General features: G+C 40.0%; 1 protein-coding gene across 5 annotated transcripts in view; it reads left to right on the top strand.

Moving 5' to 3' along the window:
• The window catches only part of FRMD4B (FERM domain containing 4B), a gene marked incomplete at its 5' end in the record, with an annotated part of 293,138 nt that overhangs the window by 231,645 nt on the left and 33,662 nt on the right, over positions 1–27,831 (top strand). The gene's annotated exons all lie outside the window — the stretch shown is intronic.

Below are 27,831 nucleotides of genomic sequence, written 5' to 3' on the forward strand. Positions count from 1 at the left end.
CACGTAGCATACTTTTGCTCTGTGGTGTTCCAATCAGACTGTTGACCCACTTAGGGCATTCATTCCGCAGATATTGGACTTCCTGCAGAGGGGGCTTGATCAGGGACTTAGCCCTAACACGCTACGCCAACAGGTGGCCGCTCTGGCCTCTGTTCTGGATGGCCTGGCATCCGAACATCTACCTTCTCACCCCTTGATCCGGAGATTTCTCCCTGGAGCGTCCAACCTGCGTCCCCCTGCCATACATAGATATCCTACTTGGGACTTACCTTGTGTCCTAGAGGCTTTGACTTCCACGCCTTTTGAATCTATGAGATCCACTTCTTTGAAACTGTTGTCCTTCAAAACGCTGTTTTTGGTGGCTGTAACCTCAGCCAGACGTATTTCTGATTTGGCTGCTCTTTCAGTCAGGCATGACTTGTGCGTGTTCCATCCAGACCGAGTTGTCTTAAGACTGGACCCGACATTCATATTGAAGGTCAATAGCTATTTCCACCGAGGTCAGGAGTTGACCTTACCTGATTTCTGTCCGTCTCCCCGTCACGAGAGGGAGCGCAAGTGGCACACGCTTGGCGTACGTCATGCCCTCAAGATCTACATTGACCGCACCGCCTTGTTCCGCCACTCGGAAGCTCTCTTCATCTCCTTTCGCCAGGCCTCCTTGAGTACCAAGGCTTTATCGTCTAGTCTGGGGCGCTGGATAAGAGCCTGTATTAAACTGTCTTATGAACTTCAATCCATACACGTCCCTGCAAACATTACAGCTCACTCTACACACAGCGCTGCGACATCTGAGGCTTGGTCCCCTCAAGCCACCTTGGAAGAAGTTTGCCAGGCGGCCACCTGGGCGTCTCCCACAGTCTTCATACGTCATTACAAGTTGGACAAGTATGCATCGGCTGATGCGGCCTTTGGGCACAGGGTGCTGCAACAAGTGCATGTGCCCTAACGGACCTTTGTTTACAATTTCCCACCCTAGTGGACAGCCCAGTCTTTTGTATGTCCCAGTCTGGCTGCAGTCTCTACGATAACAGGAAAATGGGCGTTGGTCCTTACCTGATAAGCTCATTTTCTGGTAGAGTAGAGTCAGCAGCCAGCCCCGCCCTGGTATGGGTCACGCGAGGGGATTCCTTGTGCGGAGGAGAGAGAGAGATACAGTGACTATGGACTTTCACTTTTTGCTCACAATTCTCACTTGAATCTACAGTTCTCCTTCATCTGAAACTGGGGAGGAGCCACAAGGGCCCGATGACATAAGTGTAGACTCAGTCCGATTGGTTAATGGACGGAGCATACCCAGTTTGGCTGCTGTCTCTACTCTACCAGAAAATGAGAGTATCAAGGACCAACACCCATTTGCTCTCCTTGGAACATAAGTGACGCATATAATGGAGTGATACATCTAGTTAGCTTTCTAGAAAATAGTTACATCTTCAGGAACCCCAATGTGTGGAGAAGTAGATAGGTCCGATCTTCTGAATCTGTTTTGTCTCCTGTCCTTGTTAACATTTACATAAAACAGACATACAAGTTTCTGTAAAATATGTGGGATGGGAGTTACCAGCTCCTTTTTCCCCCCAGATAGGTGAGTGAATGAGAAAACTGATTTCAATCCTGTTAAAATGTCATCCTGATGTTCAAGTTTCTTAGCAGATTTGTATGCAGCCTCTTCTAACAGAGTAACATGATATATGAGAATCCTTGCCACTCATGCGTGGGCTGCCAGCTCACATTGCATTTTGGGGCCTCGCGCAGCACCCCGTGCCCGGTTTTGCTTCCAGGTTGATGCAGGAGGCCTTCCAGGCCCAAAACGGGGCATGGTAGCGCACACGTCGGCCCCCCATGCCCTGTTTTGGCTTCCAGGATGCAGCCTGGAAGCCAAAAATGGGTAAGACGTGTGGAACACATGCGTGGGGCATGGGGGTGGTGGTCACACACACATGTGTAGGGCACATGTGGGAGGAGCACATGTGTGGCGGGCAGGGGGCCATGCATTGCATTATGGGTGCAGGCGTGTGTGCTGTTGTGTGAGCACGTGTGTGCTTTCAGCATGCGACAACAAAAAGGTTAACCATCACTGATGTAAGCCCTTCCAGTGAATTCCTTCATTTCTCATATATTCTGTATCACCCTCGTGATCTCTTATTGTATTGTAATAATGGTCAAACATTATTCCTTAACCTCTAGTTTGAATATAAAATTCTGGAACTAGGAAATTTATTCTTTTGAGTTTGGTGTGACTTTGCAAACAGTTTTGAGTTTACTCTCTGCTGAGCTTTTGTAAACCCTATTTGTCTCAAACAGTGCATCCATGTAGCTTCAGTTTCACGTACTGAGAATACTTATGAGGGCAACTGGGGTGGTCTGATGATCATTAATAGAGTATCATTTCTTAAACACATATGGTGACAGAGAAACAACTGTTGCCCATCCAGTTTACTTTGCTCATCCCCAGAAATAATATTAGTGTCTCAACTGATTGGCTTTGTAATATATCAACAAACATAAGCTTGGTGGTATTGTCAAATCTCTCTTATTTATATCTTTATTCACACTGCATTTATATATTCTGTAAATTCCCCCCCCCCCTTTCCCGGCCACCTTTTGTGAATAAATGTACTGAGAATGCCATGACAAACTGATATGATCTTCAGGGCAAAATAATAAATAAAATTTGAAAAAGAAAACTTAAATTTAGGAAGCAGGGGATGTCAGATTCATTTTCATCATAAAAATATCTAGTGGTTTATAGGTAGTCTAAATGTGGATGATTAGTTTTTAATGTGGACATTACCCCAAATTTACCCAGTCCTGCTTAATTTCAGAAATAACGTTAATGAATCTAAAAGCATAACTATCATCAACACACCAATCTTTGCACTTTGATGAAGTGCATTTGATAATCTCTGCTTAGAACCTCTGAAGAGAAGAATTTTCTTAGAATTTTTCTTAGAATCCATTGACTTCACCTTCACTGTGGATGAAGTATACCCCATATTCAATGACTTGTATAGTTTTAATCAGAAAGTTCTAAATGTGAAAGTTTGAAAGGAGCAGGAAACACAATTCAACCTTCCGACTTCCCAGATAGCAGCAGGATACCGTATTAATTTCTCAAGAAGGGAAAAGAGCAGACATATTTGGCTTTGTTTGGGGAGAATTAATGTGAATCAGGGCAGGAGGAGACACACTGCTTCTATTCCCACATTGATCTCCATCATACTGCTCAAAAATGCTTTGTCTGTTGCAGTGCCTATCCTTTAGATAGAATACCATTCTTTGTGAGATTCAGATGGCTCCAACCTTATCAATATTTTAAAACAGTTACCGTATTTATTTGAGTATAACGCGCACACGTGTATAACGCGCACCCCTAATTTTCGATTAAAAATCGGTATAAAATTTTGTTTCACACCAAGCATTGTAATTGACAAAAAAACGTTGTTGAACACGTGTGGCCATGATAAAAATCATTTATTGACAACGTAAACTGGTATAAACACAATACCGAAATAAAATTACCGGTAACAATATTTATTTAAAATGCTTCAAAGTCAGATTCATCATCAGATACACTAAAGAGTTGTTCCCATTCTTCTCGAGTTAATTTTTCATCAGTGTCCCAGTTGGCAGGAACATCTGTTTCTCCAGTTTCTTCGCTTTCTTCTGAGTCTGAATTCCACAGCAGGTTGTCTTATGTGCCGTCCATTTTATTGCTGATGCCGTAACGTGTGAGCGAGGCGAGGAAATGAAGCGGCGACCATACAGCGGATAATAAGAATTCTCATCCCCAGTTCGGGCCACCCACTGTACGCGACGAGGGGACGTTGTTTTTTTCTTCGCCCTCGCGTACAGTGAGCGGCTGCAGCCCGGAAAAGGCGCCCTCAATGGACCGGCCGCCACTGCCACCCCACCCCAGCCCTCGTTTATAACGCGCACCCAAACTTTGATTTCTTTTTTTGGTAGAAAATTTTGCGCGTTATACTCGAATAAATACGGTATTCTCATAGGCCTTGAGCTGGCATCTAAGGTTTGCCTAGTTGCATGGCTTATATCTGTAGGATGAATGTTGCTGGGGGGGCGCTCCACTGCATTGAAGATCTCATGGGATCTATTTTTGCTGGGTTTTATTGCTATGGTTTTAATCTATTCTTAGCTTTCCTGTGTCGTGAAGAAAGATGGGCAGCCATATAAATTGTATCTATAAATGAATCTAACAATTATGGTGGTGCAGTTTCTACTCATTGTCTGGTGTGTATTGTGTGCAGTGATGGGGAATTACAGTAAGAGCTAGAAGTGAAACAATTACAGGGCAAAAAGTGCACAAGCAGATTCAAAGATCAGCTGGACGCCGGGAGGCGTACACACATGCACAATGGAACTAGGCTGGGGCGATGGCTGGTGTGCCCGTAGAGAGGGCTCTGTGTGCCACCTATGGCACGTGTGCCCTAGGTTCGCCATCACGGGCTTACATCATTCTTTAAGAATCATGGTTGGTTATCAGAAAGACAACATTGAACAAAACAGTCTGCAAGGCTCTGGAGTCTGGAGTATACATGCAAGCAAAAGAATTAAAAAATATGCCCAGTAAAAAAATTTGGATCATTGTTTGACTACATCAGGCAGCTGTCAGACAGTCTTGACCATAACTACCAGTGCAGCATATAATATTTTTGCAGGATTAAATGTCATTGTGGTTTTTATTGAATGGATAATGTGTTATTATTTCTTGGCCTGGAACCTGTCCAAGAAACTAACATCTTAACCTATGCAATTGAAGTACGTTTGTCAGTGAAGATTCTCAGCCATCCAGGTAGAGTTGTCTGGAAGCTGAAGCATAGCAACTGGACTTCTTTTCTTGTTGGTTCGAAAAATTCTGCTGCTTATCCAAGTAGCTTCTTCAATCTGAGCAAGTTGGTTAGGGGGACACAGGCAAGTTTCATTTCTCACCTAATCTGGACAGGCTCCTTTGGTGAGTAAGCAAAAAGTCATTGGGATGTAAATGTTCCAACTTCTAAATCCTTGCCCCTAGGTGGGTTGTTAAGAGTGACCTCCCTGGTGAACCTTTGAAGTGGTCTTAGTCTTTCTGGGGACTGATGAAAGAGCAACATAAAAATGGAGTACAAGTTGTGTTTGAGGCCACCACCCCTATTGAAGGAAAGTTTTTCCATTTTGCCTCAAGTGGATTTCTTCATTTCTTTCCTCTTAGTTTCTTCTGTAAGATCTTGAAATGGGCTGATTTATCCAAATCCTAGTGTTTGAGTTTTGCATTCTCAGTGTTACATTATTATTTAACACAACACAGTTAATATAACATTGAAAGAAGGAAAAATACATTTTAAAATGTGTCCTGCCATATTTTAAAGCTATATTGCCATTTTCTCATCTTCATTTTGTTTTCAATAAATTCACCATTTTACAGGACAATTAGGCAACTCGTAGATGATACAGCCATAAAAAGGATACTGGTTACAATAGTTATATCTTATTTGCAGTATCATAGACATTATGTTTCCCAGTTACCAGTTCCTGTGGAAGAATGGCAACATAAATGTATTTATCTTGCTTCCTAGAGGCTTCTGGCTGGTTATTGTGGATAGGGAATGTTGGAACAGATAAGGGTCATCTTGTGGAACAAGTGGAGGGGTCTTGGTGCTGTGAGTGACAGGGGTTGTATTCCACCGCAAAACAAACACACTGCAGTTCTTTTGACAACACAATATGCATTTGCACAGCTCCTAAATAGTACTCAATGCAGAAGGAAGTGAGAGAAGCCAATGTTATTGTCTTTAATTCTAAGAAACAATGGCTCCTTTTAAAGTAGGAGGTAATGGAAGTGATGAGAGTATATACGGTTTCTTGACACAAAGGGTGGTTCCTATGTTTGCTCTGTTTCACTCTTAAAAAGTAAGCGGTTATGCTAATTCTGGTTGCTGGGAGAAATGGGTATGTATGTTTGGCAAGGGTGAGCTGCATACACTCTGGTCAAATGTGTAGAGCAAGTGGGATTTAGCAGCTCTCCTTGGGGTGTAAAAGAAAAGTGTTCTCTGCAATCTCAGGTCAGTTGTAATCTATGAAAAAAATATCTGAAGCTGCTCTATTTGCTAGGGTACTCGGGTACACACCCCATCCCTGTAAAACTGGTCTCCACGGATAAAGATATTGTATATACGTGCTAAAGGCAAAAGGTTGAATGATGTTTCTTCTCTTTCAATCTGAAAGCGAACATTCTACATTCATATATTTTCACATCTCTAGTCAGTTGTTCTTACAAAACTTAGTAACTGGCTCTATAACAAACCATAGTACAGGGGTGTCAAACTCAAGGCCTGGGGGCTGGATCCGGCCAGCGGGATGCTTAGATCTGGCCCACCGGGCTGCCCTGGAAACAGCGAACAACTCCCACGGTACCTCTGCCAGCAAAAAATGGAGCTCGCAAAGGCCGCGGGCAGCCCTCCCGAGTTCTGTTTTCACTGGCAGAGGGTTGCAGGAGGCCGTCACAGCTGAAAACTGAACTCGGGAGCCCGTTTTCACTGGCAGAGCACTTGGGCCACCACAGGTGCCCTGACACAAGTGATATTGAGCTGGCCATGCCCTCCCTGCACCCCCCCCCCCAGGTCAAACACAACCCTGATGCAGCCCTCAATGAAATTGAGTTTTACACCCCTGCCATTGTATATACAGGTAATCCTCAATTTACAACCATTCATTTAGTGACTGAAGATACAATGGCACTGAAAAAAATGACCATTTCTTGACCTTTGCAGGATCCCCGTAGTCACATGACCAAAATTTAGGTGCTTGGCAACTGACTTGTATTTATGATGGTTGCAGTGTCCTGGGTCATATGATCACCTTTCATGATCGTTTAATAAAGTCAATGGAGAAGCCGGTTTCTCTTAACAACCATTACTAGCTTAACTGCAGTGATTCGCTTAACAACTGTAACAGGAAAGGTCACAAAATGGGGCAAAATTAACAGTTAACTTTAGCGATGGAAACTTTGGGCTCAATTGTGATTGTCAATTGAGGGCTACCTTTATTGAGATATTTTGAAGGATTTAGAGCTGCAATATGTCCAAACTCACTTTCCCTTCGTACATTTAGAAGGCAGTGCTGATGTTACAGAAGTTTTCCTTGAGGTATTTCAGACAGTTTCTCCAGTTAGCTTTAAAAGTATTGGCTACTTCTTTCTCTGGCTATATTCCAGCTGGGTAACTCTGTGTGTTCTCTTTATCACTGGCCCTTAATCAATTCGGCATTATTTTAAGCTGCTATCAGAGAAGAGATTAAACAATTATTAGTTTCTATGTACAACCTGAGAATAACCCTCTTCTAGACCAAGGTAGGGAAAAGGGGTACAACTCGACTGCTTTTATTTCAGAAACTTTTTTAAAAAGCAAATTTAATTGCCTGCTGTGCTACTTTTTCTCTTCCACCATATGTTCTGCTGCTTCTTTCTATGATAGTGGCCTGCTATCAGTTCTCTTTTCCTACAGAAAGGACAACGAAAGGCTAACATTTTATATATTTGTTAAACAAATTATATGGTCAGCCCATTCACACACAATCTGAGCAGCTCACAAAACTAAAACTCTACATTAAATAATCCATCGATCTCTCAGTGAATCAGTTGGATTGGGACTAGGAGACCCAGGTTGGTCGGTCTCTCTGTCTGTATGTCAGTCTTTCTCTCTCTCTCTCTCTCTCTCTCTCTCTCTCTCTCTCTCTCTCTCTCTCACACACACACACACACACACACACACACACACACCAACCAGCATTGCTGTCAATTAAATTCTGATGTAGGCCATACTTTATCTTCTGCTAGTTCCAGGGAAGTATAACATAGAACATTTGTAACTATACTTATTGACTTTACCAAACTTAGAAAAAATCAAAAATAAATGTATATTTATCCACCAGTAAATCTTACTAAGATTAGTGGGATGTCTGAGCAAATATGGAGGATAACGTTCCAGTAGTTATCTTAAATAATAACATTCCAAATAGTCAATCAGACAAACCAATAGATCATTGAACAAATGAATCTAGAATTCTCATTCATGGCATAAATGCCAAGGCTCAAATTATCATACTGTCCTGTGAAACATTCCACAAAGATCTAGCTGTATTGAAAAGATTCTTATATTAGGAAAGTTTAGAAGGAAAGAGAAAAGAATGTGAGTCCTATAAGGTAGATCACATTAATAAACTGACTACATATGAAGACGAATTACTGTATTTTTCGGAGTATAAGACACACCTTCCCCCCCCCCCCCCCAAAGAGGGTGAAAATCTGGATGTGTCTTATCCACTTAATACAGCATTTTTGGCCTCACGAAACCCCACCCCCTTCACAAAAATGGACGTGCAGAGAGTTTGGGAAGCCTGCAAAGGGCTCCTGGGGGCTGAGGAGGGCAAAAATGAGCGAAAATGGTTCATTTTTGGCTCGTTTTTGTCCCCCCAGTCCCTAGGAGTACTCTACAAGCCTCCTAAAGCCTATGCATGCCCTGTTTTTTGCAAAATATAGTCCTGTTCCCCCCCCCCCCAAGCCCCTAGGAGCACTTTGCAGGCCTCAAACTCTCTGCATGCCCTGTTTTTCACAAAAAAAGGGGGAGGCCTGCAAAGTGCAAAAACTTTTTTTTTTTAATTTACCTCTTCAAAATCTTGGTGCGTCTTATACTCCTGTGTGTCTTATAGTCCGAAAAATTTATTGAGAAATAAATAGCAGGGGTGTCAAACTCAGGGTGTCATGTTATGTATTGCAACTGTTTTCTCCTTTGCTAAACTGGGGGTGGGGGGCAGTATGTGATGCATCTGCGGGCACGGGTTTGATACCCCTGGGCTATAGTAACAGAATTTTGCAAGTCTGCTTTCATTTTATCTTCCCTCCCTCTTATAGCTCATTAGTTAGTGGGAGCCAGCCTGTCTTCCTAAAACTATCTTTTTTTTTAAAGAATTTTATTGATTTTTAAAAATTTATGGGAAAGGGTAAGTGGATATACAAAATTTTTTGGCAACTCCATCGTGCTAGAGGTAGAAATCTCTCCAAATCTCACAACTTTTACAGAAAAGAAAAAACAAAAGATAAAAGATAAGCAGAAACAGCATCGTATTATACATTGTATCAACCATGTGTTCAATCATCTCTTTTGCCACTTTCTAATGTATCAACAATTACAATAATATTTCAAATACATTTATTTTTGTGACCTGAGTCTTTCCAATATTGTTCCCTCCCCCCTGTCCCCAGGCGGAGCAGCGGCCCCTCCCTCCTTCATGTCTTGTATATTGTCACCTTTTTCACTACCTCTTATATTTTCGTCCTCTAGGAGGGCACTATGTTTTTTAATGAAGGCCTCTGCCTCCACAACTGTATTAATTCTAATTCTGTTTCCCTCCCAGAAGATCAACATTCCTTCTGGCAATAACCATCTAAACCGAACTCCTTCATTATATAATTTCTTTGATAAGGAGGAATACTTCCTCCTCTTATCTCTTATTTTTTTCGGAATTTGCTTAAGAATGGTAATTTCTTTGTCTTTATATTTTAGTGGTCCCCCCCTTTGGGCCCCTAGCACCTCATCCCTCGTGGTCTTCCTAAGAAATTTAACATGTACTTCCCTTGGAACATTATGTGTTCTGGCATATGCTGAGTTAATCCTGTAAACCAGATCCATATCCGACCACAACTGTTCTTTATCTCTCTTAATATATTCTGCTAAGATTGTACTCATGATATCCTTAAGATCTTCATCTTCTGTCTCCGGTAGGTTCTGGAATCTGAGAAAGAAGGACATTCTTTCAAGTTCTATCTTTACCATAAAATTTTCCAATTCTATATTCCCTTTCTGGACTGCCTTAACCTCCTCCCCCAGCCTGGCCGCACCCTCCTCCAGCACACCAATTCTTTGCTTATTTTCTATTGTTTGCTGCTGTACAGCTTTGAGCTGTTCTCTAAAATCTGCCACCTCTTTTTTCAACTCATTTTGTCCCTGCATAAGAGCCTGGAACATTTGTATAACAGTTAAGTCTTTTGAACTCTCTCCAGTCCCTTCTTGTTGTGAGAATGATAAAAATTTTTCTGTTGGGTCGTAGGGCTGGATGTAGAAGATGTAGGTGCTGAAGCTACCTTGCCTGAAGGTGGTTTTCTGGGCCCCATTTGTCTGAGTTCAGAGATGACTGTAAATCTTTTGCAAAAGAAATGGCGTCTGTGAAGCGTGCAGCCGAGCGAGTCCGAGAAGACAGGCAAATCCAAAAGTGAAAGTTAATCCTCAGTCAGAGTTCCAAGCCAAGAAGTCACAAGAAAAAAAAATCAAATAATCCAAATCCAGAAAGACCACATAACAGGAGAAACTCCAGGAATCCTTCAGGAGGGAATAGTAATATAAGCCAGACTTTCTTCAAAGGTAGTTTCAAAAGGCAGACTTCATTTATAAGTGCGAAGAAGAAGGCGGAAGCAGGTCATCTTAACTCCCCCTTTCACAGGGAACCAGGGAGCAGAACACCAAAAATTTCCATAAAGTTTTTAAAACAACTCAGCAATCGCCTCTTGCAATTGTAATATAAATCTTTTCACATAGTACAAGTGACTAATTCAACTTTTTTCTCTTTCTCTCCATTCCGAGATTGAGAGATAGTCCAAATGCCGCTTTGCCTGAGAAGGGTGAAAAAAAAACCCTCCAATCTTCCAACTTCAAATAGATTGAATCCACAATTTACAAAAGTCTGCTGCTCATCAATTAAAAGGGGTTAGGGAGATTGGAGCGAACTTCTCACCTCCAGTACTTCAGCCGCTACTTCTAATTAGTTACTTCCTTCCGGAATCCATTCAGCGAAGGTGCTGCTATGCACCCCCCATGCTCCCCAGCTCCTGAGGTGAAGCTGGAAACTCCCCCATGGCTGCCGCCGATCCGGGGGTTCCAGCAAGCCGCCCTACAGCAGGTGGTCCCTCCAAGACCGCCTGTGCTCCTAAAAGGAGCCCACTGGAGAAGCGAGCAGTGCACCAACGTCCATCGCCTTCGGAAACCGGAAGTGATCTGCCTAACACTATCTTTTTTGTTAAGGAATGTTTCTGCCCTTGTTTCTGTAACAGCTTCTGAATATTTCCTTAAGACCATCTCCATGACTTTCTACAGAGAATGACCATAAGCAAGATGGATAGTTTGGGTATGCACATTAGAAGACCTGTGGGATCAGATTGGGGCAAATCTTATCTATGTGAAGAAAATATATTAGTTGTTTAGAGTTGACACTGATTTCATAGCATGTAATCAATCAAGGCAAGTTAGTACAAGTGTTTTCCAAATTTTGTTTATAAGGAAACTGACCAAGAAAAATTGAGTTATGAATGCATTCACCTTTGGCATGATGTAACACCAAGCTGTGGTTAATTAAAGTATACATTTCTATTTCCCCTTTTTCAATTGAAGTGCTGAAAGAAGAGAAGACAGCCCAAGGCTCTGTGTCTATTATGGCGACATCTATTATGGTGACATATAAACTTTTTCAGTAGCTACTCTATCCATTAGAGAAGAAATATTTGGAAAAAAGAGAGAGATAAGATTCTTAAATATAGTTGATTATAACAAAGGTTGTAAATTAGTTGGTATTTTCAATACCGTCACTATATATAAATATTCAAAGATTCTTGTGTGATGTTAGACCATAAAGCAAATTAAACGCTAATTGAAAAATCTGAAAACATTTTGGACTGAACACAATATGGGTTTTTCTAAAAGATTTGTATTTTATGCTACCAATATTGGTTTTCGAAATGTGATGACAAAATTATTGCTGCTTTGTTACTCTAAATAGCAATGTTTGTGGCAAGAAAGGGAAATGAGCTAAACACTGTCTGCTCCAATGTGCCCCCCCCCTGTACCACATTAAAATTAAAATCCCTTTAAACCAGAAGTTTCTGTCTTCAATAAATATATCCATGTGATGTTTTATTTCAGGTAGTTGGGTTATTTATTGCATATAAAGGTCCTAAATCTTTCCCAAATGATCACTGACTCGGAATCCTGTATCCATTTGCTAACACTTAATTATAAGTAATAATATATATGTCTCTGCTGTAAATCAGAGATAGTGGAAAGCTTTGGAAAGTCTTGACACATACTATTATTACCATACCTCTCTGTAACTATTTAAAGTTTTTGATGTTTGCTTTCTCTTGAAAAGGAGATTTGCCACTTAATCCTAGAATGTAGTTTACTTCTTCTTTTTTTGAACACAGAAACCTTTCCAAATTATCACCAGAGCGCATAACTGAAACTAAAATAGCTTCAGATTTTCATTCACTGTCCAGAATCACTTAAGTTGCAGGAATGTGGGTAGATGGGAGAAATGTTATTCTTAGCATCTGCTATTCTAGGCAAAAGCTGGATAATTTGTCAGGGGCTCTGAAGGCAACATATGTCCTGAGGTAGACTTTAGAGGCCAACAGATAAATGTGCATAGCCATGTATGGCACACAAACTCTCCCCATGCAGATATACACATATACACACATTGTTCTCACTCCCCTGTCTACATTGCTCAATAGCTTGGTGTTCCCTTTGTTATTGACAGCAAAAACACTATGCCATCCCTCCTTCTAGTGAAGTAACTAAATATCATTGCCATGTCCACTGGCAGCTTTCTGAATCTGCCACTTGACAAGCAAACGTCACTGTAAGGTGTGGCAGGTGACAGATACTTGACCAGCCACAAGAATGACTCAGCAGGCCACCTTCAATCTACACTTGCCTATTGAGTCAACTGAGTAGCCACAGCACTTCCTGGGCAATGTCGTGGTTTGCTGAGAAAGGCAGGGAGAGGCTGTTGTGGAATAGCATCTTCTGGGTACCTTGAAATTCCCCAAACATCATAAGGAAACTCTTTAACCTAGTTTGCCTCAAAGTTTTAATAGGAAAATAAGAATGGAAGATCCGCCATATAATCCCTGTTGAACTCCTCAGTCTATAAATCTTACTAAGGTTACTTTGGATTGAGCACCAATTACTTCTCAGAGTTTGTCTGTGCCTTGGGAATTGTGGGTATTGACTGAGGGGCCTCTAAGTTTTAACTCTAGAGTGGTATCACTTTTCAAAATTTTATAAATGTTCACTTGCATTCTTAATACTTATTTAATCATCTTGATTTTGTCCTTTCTTTTTCTTACGTACATCTGAAAGTCACCTAGATCCAACCAGTTTCATAAACAATTATTTATATTTATTTATGTGGTTTTTTTTGTCATACTTATATATACCGTATTTTTCGGAGCGTAAGATGCACCAAGGTTTTACACAAAGACCTCCTAGGTGAAACAAGAGACAGCGCACAAGACACGAAAGGGGGGGGGAGCCTTGGCTCAGCCAACAGACAGGGGAGAGGAGACAGTAATGAAACTTAGGTCACAGAAATGAATTAAAAACATATTGCAATTGCTAATATAATGAAATGTAGAAGTGATATAAAATATGGTTGAAGATGCTAAAGAATTGAGTAAAATAACTGCTAATATAAATGTAACAATGATATTATGATATATATAAAACATGAAAGAGATGTAAGATTCAGGGGAAATACCACCTTCCGTATGATGTAGCTGTCAAAATTTTTACTCCCACATTTATGTACCCTTTTCCCCAAAATACTTGAAAAAAAACCAATAAAACTTTTGTTTGAAAAAAAGATGCACCAAGGTTTTGAAGAGGCAAATTTTAAAAAAAAAAGTTTTTGCACTCTACATACCTCCCCAAAACGGCCCGTTTTTCACGAAAACAGGCTTTTTTTTTTTCAAAAAAAAAAACATTCAGATTTTAGGAGGCTTGTAGAGTGTTCCGGAGGGTAGGGGGGCCAAAATGAGCAAAAAATGGTCCATTTTTTGCGGAAATGGGCCCGTTTTTCATCAAAAAAGGGCATTAGGAAGCTTATAGAATACTCCTGGGGGCTGGGGGGGAGGAATTTGAGCAAAAAACAGCCTTTTTTTGCTCATTTCTGCCCTCCCCAGCCCCCAGGAGCTCTCTGAAAGTCTCCTACAAGCTATGCACGGCCATTTTGGTGAAGGAGCAGGATTTCAGGAGGCAAAAAAAATGCTGTATTCAGTATATAAGACGCACCCAGATTTTCAGCCTCTTTTTTTGAGGGAAAAAGGTGTGTCTTATACGCCGAAAAATACGGCACTATCAAGTACTTCTGGGCAAGGTAAAGGAATGCTGTAACAATTGATGCAAAAGGCAAGAAAAACTATCCTCTAGGGGTGATTTAGGCCCTGTCCAATCCTATAGTATAGCACAGTGCGTCTTTGGAAAATATTTAGCATATTTAGAAATATTGGTTCTTTCTTGTCTAGAGAAGGATTTGACAGTAGGAAAGAAAAAAGTTTGCTCGTTCTTTCCTTTGAGGAAGCCAGTTTTATTTTACTTCAAGAATACTCTGAGTCATCCTCTGACGTGTATATCTGAACTGGACTCTGGCATCACCCATCATTTCCAGTTTCTGCCACTCAATCTGTACTTTACGTTTTGGGTGAACAACCAGTTTTGTTTGCTCGAAAGTCAGAAACTATCCTTTTCCTCCAGTTCTGTGGTACTTCCCTTCCAGCAGAGGAGATAATAAAGGGAGGGGCTCTTTTCCTATGATTTTCTATGAGCTGTAAAGTGGAGTTGCTAATTCCGTTTATCAAACTGGCACAAGAGCTTTGTCAACATAGATTCCCGTTTCTGTTGATAGCGTACTATAGATGCCTGCCTTTTTAAAGCTTTTTCAAATTGTTTGAGAGGTGCTGCGTTTTTATCTTATCTCTGGAGAATGAGGCAGCCTGTGCAATTGGATATAACCCATTTTAAACAGACACATTTAAGAATAAATTATTTTTAATAGGGAAATTGTGATTACAATCCAGCTTGCAACATTTACAGTATATTAAGGCATGAAAAATCACAGAATCTGTCTTAGCCTTTCGTAAGGCCCTAAAATCTAGCTATGTTCCCAAGCCTTGGAATGTGTCAAGGGCCCCATTTCTTGGCTGTATTGCTAACTGGCCTAGTTAGTATCTTGCTCCTATGTATATTTAATGTGGGTGTTTTTAGTGCTTTTATTGTTTTAAAATATTTTAATACGTTTAACTGTAATATAATTATAAACTATCTAGAATCATTGACTGAGAAATTGAATGAATGAAAGCTTGCATGCATGCATGCTTTGGGCAGTCAACAAACTAGAAGAAGTCATCACATTAGATCAAGATTAAATGTTTGCCAACACTCAGGTATTGGACATTAGCCCATCCTTCCGCAAATTGGTAGCCTCCATAAATATTGGACAATTCTCATAATTCCTAGACAGCCTGGTCATTGATCCTGGAGGTTGAAGGAACAGGTGAGAACAGGATATGCCAATCTGATGTTCCCCTTATATATTGAGATTGCAACGTCTAGAATTTCCAGCTGGCATGGCTGTTGCTAGCTGCACATTTCAGGTCCTTCAGTTTCAACAGAGATAGAAAATGACAGGTAGTGGATGATTGGAATGGATTATTTTACACTGCCTACAGACACTATTGTGAGATAGGCAGCCATAAACAGTATTTAAATAAATAAAACCATTCATTTGCTTCACGGTATAAACACATCTCCACCTGACAGATGATCTGATCTGAAGAGTCTATTGGAAATAATTACTTAGGTTATGCCAATTGTCTGGGTCTCTTTGTAGAACTGTCTGTTTTCAGAGCGATAGTCGCTATCATTTTTACTTTGAAGAACAATTTGTGAAAGCTTTAGAAATAGAGTCTGAGAAAGAGGCTGTTTGTTTAAGTATATTATTCTCCTTTTTTCCTAAACATCACATTAATTAGTACATATTATTTCCTGAGTGTCATTTTTGTTCAAACTCTTACGTTTATTCATTTCCGATAAACTTTCGCAGATGTATTTTCTGATGGCTTGGGCTTAGAAATGTAGAGGCTGTTAAATTATTAACATGCTCTCTGCTGTTGTATTTGCTTCATCGTGGCCTCAGCTTTCTGAAAATGCATTTCATGCGTTAAAACAAGTGTCTTGCTTTTTATAATAGGTAGTGTCCTTGTTTTTGATTTCTGAAAACTATTGCATGTCAACATTTTTGCATAAATGGACTTTGTTGGAAAAGGAGTCAAAGCACTCTTCTTGTAAAAACTTTCCCTCCTTTTTTGGGGTGTGTGGATATGTTCATATTATATTTCGTTATAGGAAGGGAAAAAATTAAGCCAAAGACAAGAACCCTGAGTTCTATATAGTTGAAGTTTATTAATGATTATGATCCTAAAACTAATGTAAATATACATTTCTTTTCTTGATCATTGAATCTATGTTTGCCCACAGGTGGCTCCTGGTTTAAAAAATTATTTTCCAATGGAACAGTTTGAAGCCAAACAATCATTACTAAGTCTTCAAGCTTTGAACTATTACCTGATTCTGCAATCCTGAAGTGTTCATTTTACAGATTTCCCTACAACAAAGAACTTCCCAAGACCAGCGATGGTGAACTTTTTTTAGCTCGCGTGCCATAAAGGGGGGAGCGCAGGGGGATCATGCACGAGCATGCCACATCCATAATGCAACATGCGACCCCCCCAGTGCACATGTGCGCATGAGAGGCGCTCCCCCCATTTTTCCATGCCTTTTCGCCCTCCCCAGGCTCCAGAGGCTTTATAGGAGCCTGGGAAGGGCGAAAGCAGCCTCCCCCCCCCCGGAGGCCCTCCATAGGCTTCAGGCTCCACAGATATCAGGCCAAGCTGCTTAATGATTTAAAATCCAATTTCTCGTGGTATTTAAAACAGCCAAATTTTAACAAGCTTTCAAATGTCCATGAGGGTAGGTGCCACCTGGGGAGGGAAAGGTGTGGGTAAGCCTTCTGGGGACCACCTTTTCATGTCCCATCCTGTTACATCTCATGATTGGCGGGGACCTCAGCATACAGAAGAACACACTCTGTTCCTCAAACTTGAGTAGGCAGAATTTATCAGGGAAAGATGGCCTTATAGCTACCCAGAATCTGAACCATGTGAAGCTTTATATATCATAACCAACAGTTTGAATTGTCTTTGGAAGTGCACTTACAACCAGTGCAGAGCTCATTGCAAATGTATTATGTGGCAATAATAAAGACCGTCCTGCTACACTTTGCAACAATGGAAATTGCGTGTTGGTCTTTCAAGGGCATCCTTCTGTCAAGCGAATTACTGTAATCTGAACAAGAGATGACAAGGTAATAAGTGACCAACATCAATGCTTATTTATGGCAAGAGGCAGAGGTTAGATTTCTCTGCTCTAGAGTCTTGGCTTTTACTTTAAGCCAACAGGGACTCCTACTTAATTTTGCTGTTATTATTACTAGATGTCTGGGGTAGAGGTGAGGATTTATTTATTTCCTGCCTTTATTTTTTTATAGATAAGGCAGCAAAAACACACACAGTACTCTTTCCTCCAGAGTGTGGGTGGGTCATGAGGTTAGAATGGTGAGGTGAAGTTCAGTAGGCTCATATTTGAGACCCGTTGCTACTGCAGGACAGGAAGAGTTCCCATCACACACTCCAGCTCCTGCTAACCCAGCCATTCAAAAGTAGACAACCATGAGTAGATAAATAGGTACCACTTCAGTGGACACCTTCACAGAGGCATGAAAGGAGCCCCTAATTGGGCATCCCCCGGACAACTCTGATGTTATCGGCAAATCCTTTCACTACAAAAGTACTTCAGTGCTTCCAACAAGGAAGTATTAGTATACTCTTTCCTCCTATTTCCTCCACAACAAGAATCCGATGAGTTGGGTTGGGCTGAGAGAGAGTGACTGGCCTAAAGCCACCTGGCTGGCTTTCATGAATAAGGCAGGGTCAGAACTCACCACAAGGTTTTTAGCGAGGTGCCTAAGCACTCAACCAGAATGGCTCTGTGACTCGCTCAAAAATACAACAAATGATACCTACCCCGTTTCCCTGAAAATAAGACCTCCCCGGATAATAAGCCCAATCGGGCATTTGAGCGCATGTGCTGAAATAAGCCCTTCCCTGAAAATAAGCCCTCCCCCAAAATATTGCAACACAGCAGCAACCATGAGGTGACCACGCTTGCCACCTCTTGCACCTCAAAAATAATAAGACCTCCCCGAAAATAAGGCCAAGTGCTTATTTTGGGCATCAAAAGAAAATAAGACCCTGTCTTATTTTTGGGGAAACACAGTATGTCTTGCTCCAGTTAGTGTGCTGGCTGGCTCTGAAAGGATGGGAATTGCAGAACTTGTACCCAATCAGATCAGTTTCCTGGCATAAATGCTCCTAAAACAGTGATGGTTTCATATTTAGGAGCCATTTGAGCAGCCTAAAAGGGATTTGTTTATCAAGATGATTTGCTTCTCAGGCCAAAAGGGAAGCAAGTGGTACCGGCTAGCTTGTCTGTCTTGATATTGGATTCTTAGTTGCATAAAACAACTACAGCTCCTCATTGAAATCAATCAGGTAATCCTTGCTTAATGACCACAATTGGGAGCAGCAGTTAGTTGTTAAATAAAGCCATTGCTCAGTGAACCTGCAACTGTGGTTATAATCTTGCTTCAGCTTTACAGCTCTGCATAGGTCATAAATGCCAGGATTGATCATACAGTTACGTTTTCGTCACAGTTATAACAGTGAATGGCCACTGTATAAGCCTGTCACTAAATGAGGATTACCTGTATATGCAGTATCAAATTGAGAATAATGGAGGCTCATGAGCCAGGATTGCTATACTCCTTGCAATACAGACAGAACTGTAGTAATTTTAGCATTTGGGCCTTGAATAGTTGTTAATGTAAAAGAAGGAGTGGGGCAGAGTCAAAAGAGGAATCAGCCTAGAGCCCCTATGTTCCCACAAACAAATTAAGTCCAACCTCTCTTGAATCCCATTAACCCTTACCTAAGACCAAAATAGGGGTAGCAGTTAGTTGAGCAGATTCCTATATATAGGTATGAGCAATAAATCAATTTAATTGGAACTTCAGGTGTGGCTCTGGTGTTTCATGCCTGACAGTTATCCAAATAATAAGTGTTGGTCCAACATCCCTTCCCCTCCCTCTTTCTCTCTCTCTCTGTTACAAGGAATGATAAATAGCTTGACTAAAGCCGTTGCTTAGGTACATAGCAAATGTATGTTCAGCTGCATGCACATCTTGTTATAGCTTTAAGATAAAGTATCTCTGCCACTTTGTTGATTTTTGAGTATCATTCTTCATGATCCTGCACAATAATGGCAATCTGGGGCTGTCTATTATGTATCACCATGAACTTGCTGGGTAGTAAATAATACTATTGCAGTTTCTTGCTGATGGCAATGTCAAAGCTAAGGTTTCCCTTAGCAGTGTCCAGATCTAAGGCACCTATATATATATCTAAGATCTAAGGCTCATATATATATATATATATATATGTATGTATGTATGTATGTATGTATGTATGTATGTATGTATGTATGTATGTATATATATATATATGTATGTATATATATATAGTACGTATGGATCGCAATGTGTATATATGGATTGAAATTATTCTGCAGCTGCTCATTCAAAATTTTGATGGCTACCTAATTAATATAGAGGTTATAGGGATTAGGAGTTTCATTTAAAGGGAACATTTTCACCTGTTTGCCTTTTTATCTGAAAACATTTAGGATAGTTTTTTCTTCTTTCCCATGCCTGAAGAAAAGCAAAACTTATAGCATGCTATTGCGACGGGGATGTAGATTTTTGTTGCGTTTAAAATATTTTTAAATTAGTTTTTCTTTAATCAATAGTGCACGTTTTCTATCTTGACATCCAGCAAATAAACAACAGCAAAAGAAATTAGACAAATTTTAAAAACACAAAGGTTTAATAATGTCAATACTTGGAAAGTTCCAAGATGATACCAGTATTTCTAATTCAGATTAGATGTAATATGAAGTCTTTTATGGGACAAACTTACCCACTTTCCAATGATAAGGCTGCCTTATTCTCTTCTTTTGAAATAATTAAAAATGTTGCTTCAAACCAACATTTTGAGACCTTTGGATTAATTAATAGGTATTTAGTTTCATGTTTGTTTCTCATTCTAGCTATTAAGGCCAATAATAGTATTCAGTGTTCAACGTTTCAAAAGGTATAAAGGAGATCCCATTTTAAAAACAGTTCTCATAAACTTTACCTGGAAGAGAAATGTAATACATCTGGGAAAAGTACAAGATTTAACCTAATACTATTTCTATGCCCTACTAGCGGTAGTCTTGTAATGGAATGTTCAAAAACATCAAAAGAGGTTGAATTGATTTTATCTTGCTTCCTCACTCCATACCTAGACTCAATTCTGCAAGAGAGTATTTCTAGAATAGTGAAATAGTGTACATTGGAATAGTGAAATCTTATACTATGTAAGCACAGTCGTTCTGGGGGAAGAAAACTAATTAAGTGCTCTAAATGCATGTTTCATGGAGAAAATCTATGTGTCCTCACCAGGAGTTTAAAAAAATGATGGCACATAATCAAAAAAATCATATGTATATTGTCCTTGCAATTGATTTCAGGCAAGTTTAATGAAAAGAAGGATTAGGGGAGACATGATAGCAGTGTTCTGATATCTCAGGGATTGCCACAAAGAAGAGGGAGTCAAGCTATTCTCATTGCTCAAGAAGCAATGGGTGGAAAATAATCAAGGAGAGAAGCAACTTAGAACTGAGGAGAAACTTCCGGACAGTTAGAACAATTAATCAATGGAACAACTTGCCTCCAGAAGTTGTGAATGCCCCAAAACCGGAAGTCGTTAAGAAGATGTTGGATAGCCATTTGTCTGAAACGGTGTAGGGTTTCTTGCCTAGGCAGGGGGTTGATCCCTCCAAGGTCCCTTCCAACTCTGCTATTGTATTGTATAAGTAATTTGCTCCTTTGCATTAAAAAAGTTCATTAGGTACTGGCATTTTTATTTTTTAGGAAGCTTTGTTGCAATCTCTTCTATGAACAGTTTCATGAACTATTGTGGCAATTTGACTTAGTGTGCTTCCAATAAAAACAAGTCAAATAGGCTGAAAAAGAGCTTCTATCTCAGGGCAAGTAACTATGTTGAATTCTACTGTAGTAGTGCAATATTAATGCAATATCAGGGGTCTTCAATTCAATTGTATAGAATGTGAAGGATGGGTGTTTTTATATGTATAATGTGCACTGAAGATGTCATTTAATCTCGTTGTACGAAGTATAATAACAATAAAGTAAACTTAAACTTAAAGTCAGAATGCTTAATGTTGTGAGATTCACTATCTTTGTTCATCTGTTCTGCTAACAGTATGCAAAAAGGATACAGAGCCTTTCCATTTGATAAACTATATTATTTACTTACGATAGTTATATTCTTGCCCTTTAATATATGTCAACAAAGAATTATGTAAAGAACAGTAAGACATATATATATATATATGTAGGTATATGTATGTATATGTGTGTTTGTGTGTGTGTGTGTATATATGTGTGTGTGTGTGTGTTGTATTTTGTGCTGATAAATAAATAAAGGGAGACTAGTATAGATCCATTTCAAGCTATTTAGCTCCCATCATATATATATGTATGTATGTATGTATGTATGTATGTATGTATGTATGTATGTATATGTTTTCGTAGATTTTCACGGGTGTAGGTATGCTGGTTTTGTTGTATTCGGGTCTTTTCCTGTGTAAGGTTGAGATTGTCTTTGCAACGTTTCGGCAGGATCTCACCTGCCATCTTCAAGCGTGGGCTTAAAATGGGAACGGAGCTGCCGACTTTCTGTAAGTCTTGGTGGGAGGGGATGGGGTGCTGGCTTTGTTTCAGTAAGTGGAATGATTGGTTGTGTGGTTGTATCATTATTGGTAGATTGGTGCTGATGCACACACATATATACACGAACACACACATTGTTTTTTGTGAAAATGGATACACAGAGGGTTTGGGAGGCCTGCAACTGCTCCTTTGCGGCGAGGACAAAAACGAGCGAAAAATGAGCCCATTTTTCACAAAAATGGGGCTGTTTGCTCTCCCTAGCCCCCAGGAGCACTACAGGCCTCTCAAACTCTCTGCACACTCCTTTTCACAAAAAATGGGGCAAGCATAGGGTTTGGGAGGCCTGCAGAGTGCTCCTGGGGGCGGGGGAGGGCAATAACTTTTTTTTTTAAAAAAAAAACCTCTTCAAAATCTTGCTGCGTCTTATACTCAGGTGCGTTTTATAATCTGAAAAATACGGTGTGTATGTGTACAGATATGTCTGTAATATTTCAGTGATGAAGGTATAATTTTGAGAAGGAGGAATATGATTTCAGTATCTAGAACTGTTCTACAGGATCCCCTTTTCCCTTTTTTATTATGATTATTAATCTGAAGTTATATTATTTAATTAACAGTATTGTATATATATCTATATATTCATTAATTAATGTTGCTTGAAGATCACCAAACTGAATTTAAGAAAAATATTCTCAGAAAACTGGTCCCTAGAATTAGATTTCGTATCTCATATTTATTTCATGAGCATATACCAGTGGTGGGATTCAAAAAAATTTATTACCGGTTCTGTGGGCGTGACTTGGTGGGTGTGGGCGTTGCCTGATGGGCGTGGCAGGGGAAGGATACTGTAAAATCTCCATTCCCTCCCCACTCCAGGGAAAGGTTACTACAAAATCCCCATTCCATCCCGATCAGCTGGGACTTAGGAAGTAGAGAATAGATGAAGGCAGGGCCAGTCAGAGATGGTATTTACCAGTTCTCCGAACTACTCTGTACTCCGAACTACTCAAAATTTCCGCTACTGGTTCATCAGAACTGATCAGAACCTGCTGAATACCATCTCTGGCACATGCATGTGCTTTCCAGATTAGTACTTAGAATGTGTATTCAGTAGTACATTTGAGGGAAGTGCAAGATCCTCTTTCATGAATTACATGGATCTTTTTATAAAATCTTACATTTAAAGTTATATAGCCTCTAGTAAGCTTGACAGAATCCTGTGGGACTGATATTTGGAAAACCAACAGGGTAGTGCTATTAATCACATCAACTATTCCTATTAGCCTACATAATGATTCAAGATAGGATTCCAAGGTGCTTGAGGGCAAAGCCATCTGCCGTGCTTACTCAATCATTAGAAGTTCTTGGATAAATCAGTGCTTTGAATTTTCAATGCAAGTAGTCCTCATCTTACAACCATAATTTCCATTGCTAAGTGAGTTTTGCCCCATTTTACGACTTTTCATCCCATAGTTGTTTAGTGAATCCCTGCAGTTGTTATGTTAGTAGCAATAGCACTTATATACCAGTGCTTTTACAGCCCCCTCTAAGCAGTTTATAGAGACAGCATATTGTCCTGAACAATCTGCGTCCTCATTTTACCGATCTTGGAAAGATGGAAGGCTGAGTTAACCTTGAGCCGGTCAGAATCGAACTACCAAACTGCGGGCAACTGGCAGTCATCAGAAGTAAAATGCAGTACTGCAATCTAACCACTGCATCACCACAAGGTTGTAAAGTGAATCTGGCTTCTCCATTGACTTTGCTTCTCCAAAGGTGATCACATGGCACCAGAACACTGGAATTGTCATAAATACATGCCAGTTGCAAAGCGACTGAATTTTGATCACCTGATCAGGGCACGCTGCAACCTTTGCAAGGGTGAAAGACGTTCATAAGACACTTTTTTCTGTGTTGTTGCAACTTTGAATGGTCACTAACAGAATGGATTGTAAGTCGAGGACTGCCTGTTTGGTATATGGGGATCTACTGTGTTTCCCCAAAAATAAGACAGGGTCTTATTTAATTTTGACACCCCCCCCCCAATAAACACGTGGCCTTATTTTTGGGGAGGTCTTATTATTTTTGAGGTTCAGGAGGCGGCAAGTGTGATCACCTTATGGCTGCTGCTGTGTTGCAATATTTTGGGGGAGGGCTTATTTTCAGGGAAGGGTTTATTTTAGCGCATGCGCTCAAAACCACGATTGGGTTTATTATCTGGGAGGTCTTATTTTCAAGGAAACAGGATACCTGCTTAAGCAAGTTGTGAAACTGTTTCAATCGGGAAAGTGTAAGAGACTGTAACGTCCACTTTATGTGTGGGGCTCCTGAAGTCTTTGCAGTCTTCTAGTGGACAGACATTGTTCATTTTCGTAAACTTTTGTTGCCCTGCTGGCCTTCCCACAAACTTCAGATCTGTTAAGAGATCACACGCATGTCCTGCTGGCTCATAAATTATTCCTAAGGAAGTGATGAAAAGGGAGAGTTGCGCTTGGAGTCATCATTAGTCAGAAAGATAAGACGACAAAGGAAAGAGGCTACACTTTCAGGGAGTCCTGTTTCATGCACTCTTTGCTCTCCGTGTTCAACTGAGCCGAAGGGAAGGGCCCCGGGAATGTCAGAAGCTTTTCTTGTCAAACCTGTTGCCTTTGGAGAGGGTGAGTAAGAGTAGGGGGAGTGTTAGAGGCATGGTCTTTCTCCTCGCCTTGTGAAGTGGGAAGTCCTTGCCTGGGTTGCCTTAAAAACATTTTCACTCTCTCCACTCCTGGGTTTCTGGCATGCCCCCCCCCCTCCTCCTGTGAGACACCCATCAGGTTTGCTTGCTTTCCTTTCTCTCTTGTGCTCTCTGTGGAGGAGGAGAAAAGGAGGGTGGAATAAGGAGGTTAGCCCCAGCAATAAAAACTGATGATGTCAGCAATGTGTCAGCAGAGAGAGTCCGTCGGTGAAACTAGAGTTACACCTAAGTGTCTGAGGCTTTGAGGCAAGAAGTTACCTTGTTACCTGAGAAGAAAGGCTTGGAGGGAAGGAGGATTATCTAAGCATGCATTTTTAAACTAAAAACCTCTTATTGCACTTTTTGGAACCTATAGCATAAACGATTCCTTCAGCCTCTGCAAAGATCCAGGTAAGCACAAAGGAACTTCCTTCTCGAGCTGCTTTCATTTCCCGCTGCGAGTGTGAAGTATTGTGTGCAATGTTAAAATGCACCGATTTTCTGTTTTAGGGAGAAAGGAGGTGAAAAGGGTTGGTGCTCCCAAGTGAATGTAGATTTAGTGAAATCAGACAATTTGTGTCTATGTAATATGTTTAAGATCAAGATCAAATTTTCTTATTTATATGTTTTTTGAATATTGAAAATTCTGATTTCTGCTTTGCAATCATTTTCCAATGAAATAAGATCTCTCAAAAGTCCTGTGAGTTATTTATCCTAGTTTGAGGAAGTTTATATTCTTGTTATGGAATAAAAAAAAATGGGTATGTAAACAAGGACTGTTGAAACATTCCAGCAAACTAAAGCTGAGTGTTTTGTCAAGCAAAATCCAGTGTTGTTCATAGCTTTCTTTAAAACAGAACATCTAATAATAAGGTGACCAACTTTTTTACAGTGAAAAGGAGGACAAAACACGTTCTATTGTCCAAAATGCTAAGGTGACCAACTTTTTTACAATGAAAAGGAGGACAAATAAATTGGAAAAAATATATCGTAAATAAAAGAAATATTTTATTCATTGCAACAATAATACACTAAAATATGATATATGCATAATAAAAACATTTGCAACATTTTATATTGTAATTATGCTTACATGCCTGTTAATTATTATTTAAATGAGTACTTTTCCATTGAATTAATATTTTTTGTCAATGTATCATCTTCTAACAATATATTGGAAATATCTGAACAAGAAATATCCTTCATATTGAATTTTACGGCAAGTGCTGCAGCTAGAGTATCAACATTCAATCTCGATTTCTCACTTGTCGAAAAATCATTGGCAATTGAAAAAAACTCTTTCAACTGCTGCATTAGTTCCAGGGCAGCACAACGTAAATTGAACAAGTATAAATAAATGTTCACATGGAATATGTTCATTTTTGAAATGGCTGAAAATATCCACCCATCTTTTATCAATTTCAACATGTTGATTTTCCCATTGTATTAATTTTTCAGAATTTAAATATACATTCAGTCTTCTAATTTCTTCAAAGAGACAATTGTCGTCTATTTTAATGTCTAGCATTTCTTTAGATAAAAATTCTTGAGTCTTGAAGAATTGTCATGTCAAATACAAATACATCACATAATGCGCAACAGATTAGTCTTCAAATATCGAAAAGGAGGACATATAGGAGGACACTTTTTGAGGGAGGACAGAACTTACAAAAGAAGGACTGTCCTCCCTAAAGGAGGACGGTTCGTCACCTTACTAATAAAACAATTGCAAAGTACAACTTGGAGCTGGAAATATTTTTGAAGATGAAAGGCTGGTAAAAATAAAGGTGCTCAGCTGGTCCATGAACCCAGAGAAAGGATTAGTTGTTATTTCTGACACAAGTGCATTTGGCTCTGAAATTTAATCTTTTGTGTTTATGAAATGTACGATTGCTTTATACTCTTGGCTGCAGTTTACTTTTAGCAGACTTGCTGAGATATGGCTGTTTAAGATATTACATTCTGGTGTTAAATGCATAAAAGCTGAAATATCTTGATGAGATTTCTGCAAGCCAATTTCCTGGCTATGAATCCGTTCAGTTCATTATCAACTGAAATGAATAATTTGACCTTTTACTCAGAAGCCATTTCAACTCTGATCAACATGAGATACAACTAGTGCTGTACTTTGAGTGCAGCACTCTTTTGCATATATACATGCGAGTAAGTTAGATTGAACGTTATGAGAATTGCTCTCAAATAACAGCCATTTATTAATGAAAAGGCACAGCAAACTGTAAAGTAACATCCCCAAGCACAGTTTTTTTGGGATCTCAGTGGAGAGGAAATTAATGTCCCTATATCTAACCACAAGATTTGGCTGTTGAGAGACTGACTTAAACATAATAATTTTTAAGAGCGTCGAAGATTTTGTGAAACCTGGAACTGTGCAGTTCCAGATAAATCATCTTTACTTTGATTTACCTTGGGCTGAAGTTTTAAAAAGCTTACTTGCCAAACCAGCTGTATAGGTATCTTTTCATCTCCCACATCAACAATAGCAACAAAAGGTTTTGGAACTAAAGTGCCCTACTTCATTATCTTTCATACACTTCAGAGACGTGTGTGAAATCTTGTTAGCTTTGTTTTGCACAGGTGCTTATTAAGGAGAACTTTAGAGAGCAGACTTCTTTCCTGTTGCAAGTTCCAAGAAATACAGAAAGGGGACAGCTGTAGATTGATTGTATATTAGAGTTCTGACTTGGTGACATAACAGCAAAAGGCACCTTTTTAGGAAGATTTGAAAAATAATGAAAGAGCATATTTCACTGGTAGAGTATAAATTTGGCTTGCAAAATGCTCCAGGCAAGATGTCTGGCATCAACCCTGGATATTGTCACAAAGTCTAGATTAAGGAGGATGCTAAACTTCCTGTCCCACAGGCTGTAAACAGCATAGTCAGCAATGAGATTGTTGGGAGTTGCAGTTCAGCAGGGTTTGTAGATTCACCACCATTGTCCTAGATACAGGTAGTCCAGAGGTGGTATTCTGCCAGTTTGCTGCGGTTCGGGTGAACCGGTAGTGGTGGCGGCAGGAGGCTTCGCCCACCCGCCCAGATATAATCACTGACACTCTGCGCATGCAGAGGACTGCCTGTGACATTGATCCAGATGTTCTTACTCAGTTTAAGATAGTCACCTAGGTTTTCTTAATGTTCCACTAGTTGTATGGATAACATTCACTAGTTTTATGGATACGAAGGTTGCATGTGCAACCTTCTCATCCCATTGTCCCAAAGATGCTTTTTCCAAGCACCTTTGGGAGAGCCATGACCTGGATGACTCCATAGACATTTCTCCACAGACATTTCTCATCCCATTTCCCCT

This window comes from Natrix helvetica, assembly GCF_964273705.1.
Source record: "Natrix helvetica genome assembly, chromosome: 1".
Taxonomy (NCBI): Eukaryota; Metazoa; Chordata; class Lepidosauria; order Squamata; family Natricidae; genus Natrix; species Natrix helvetica.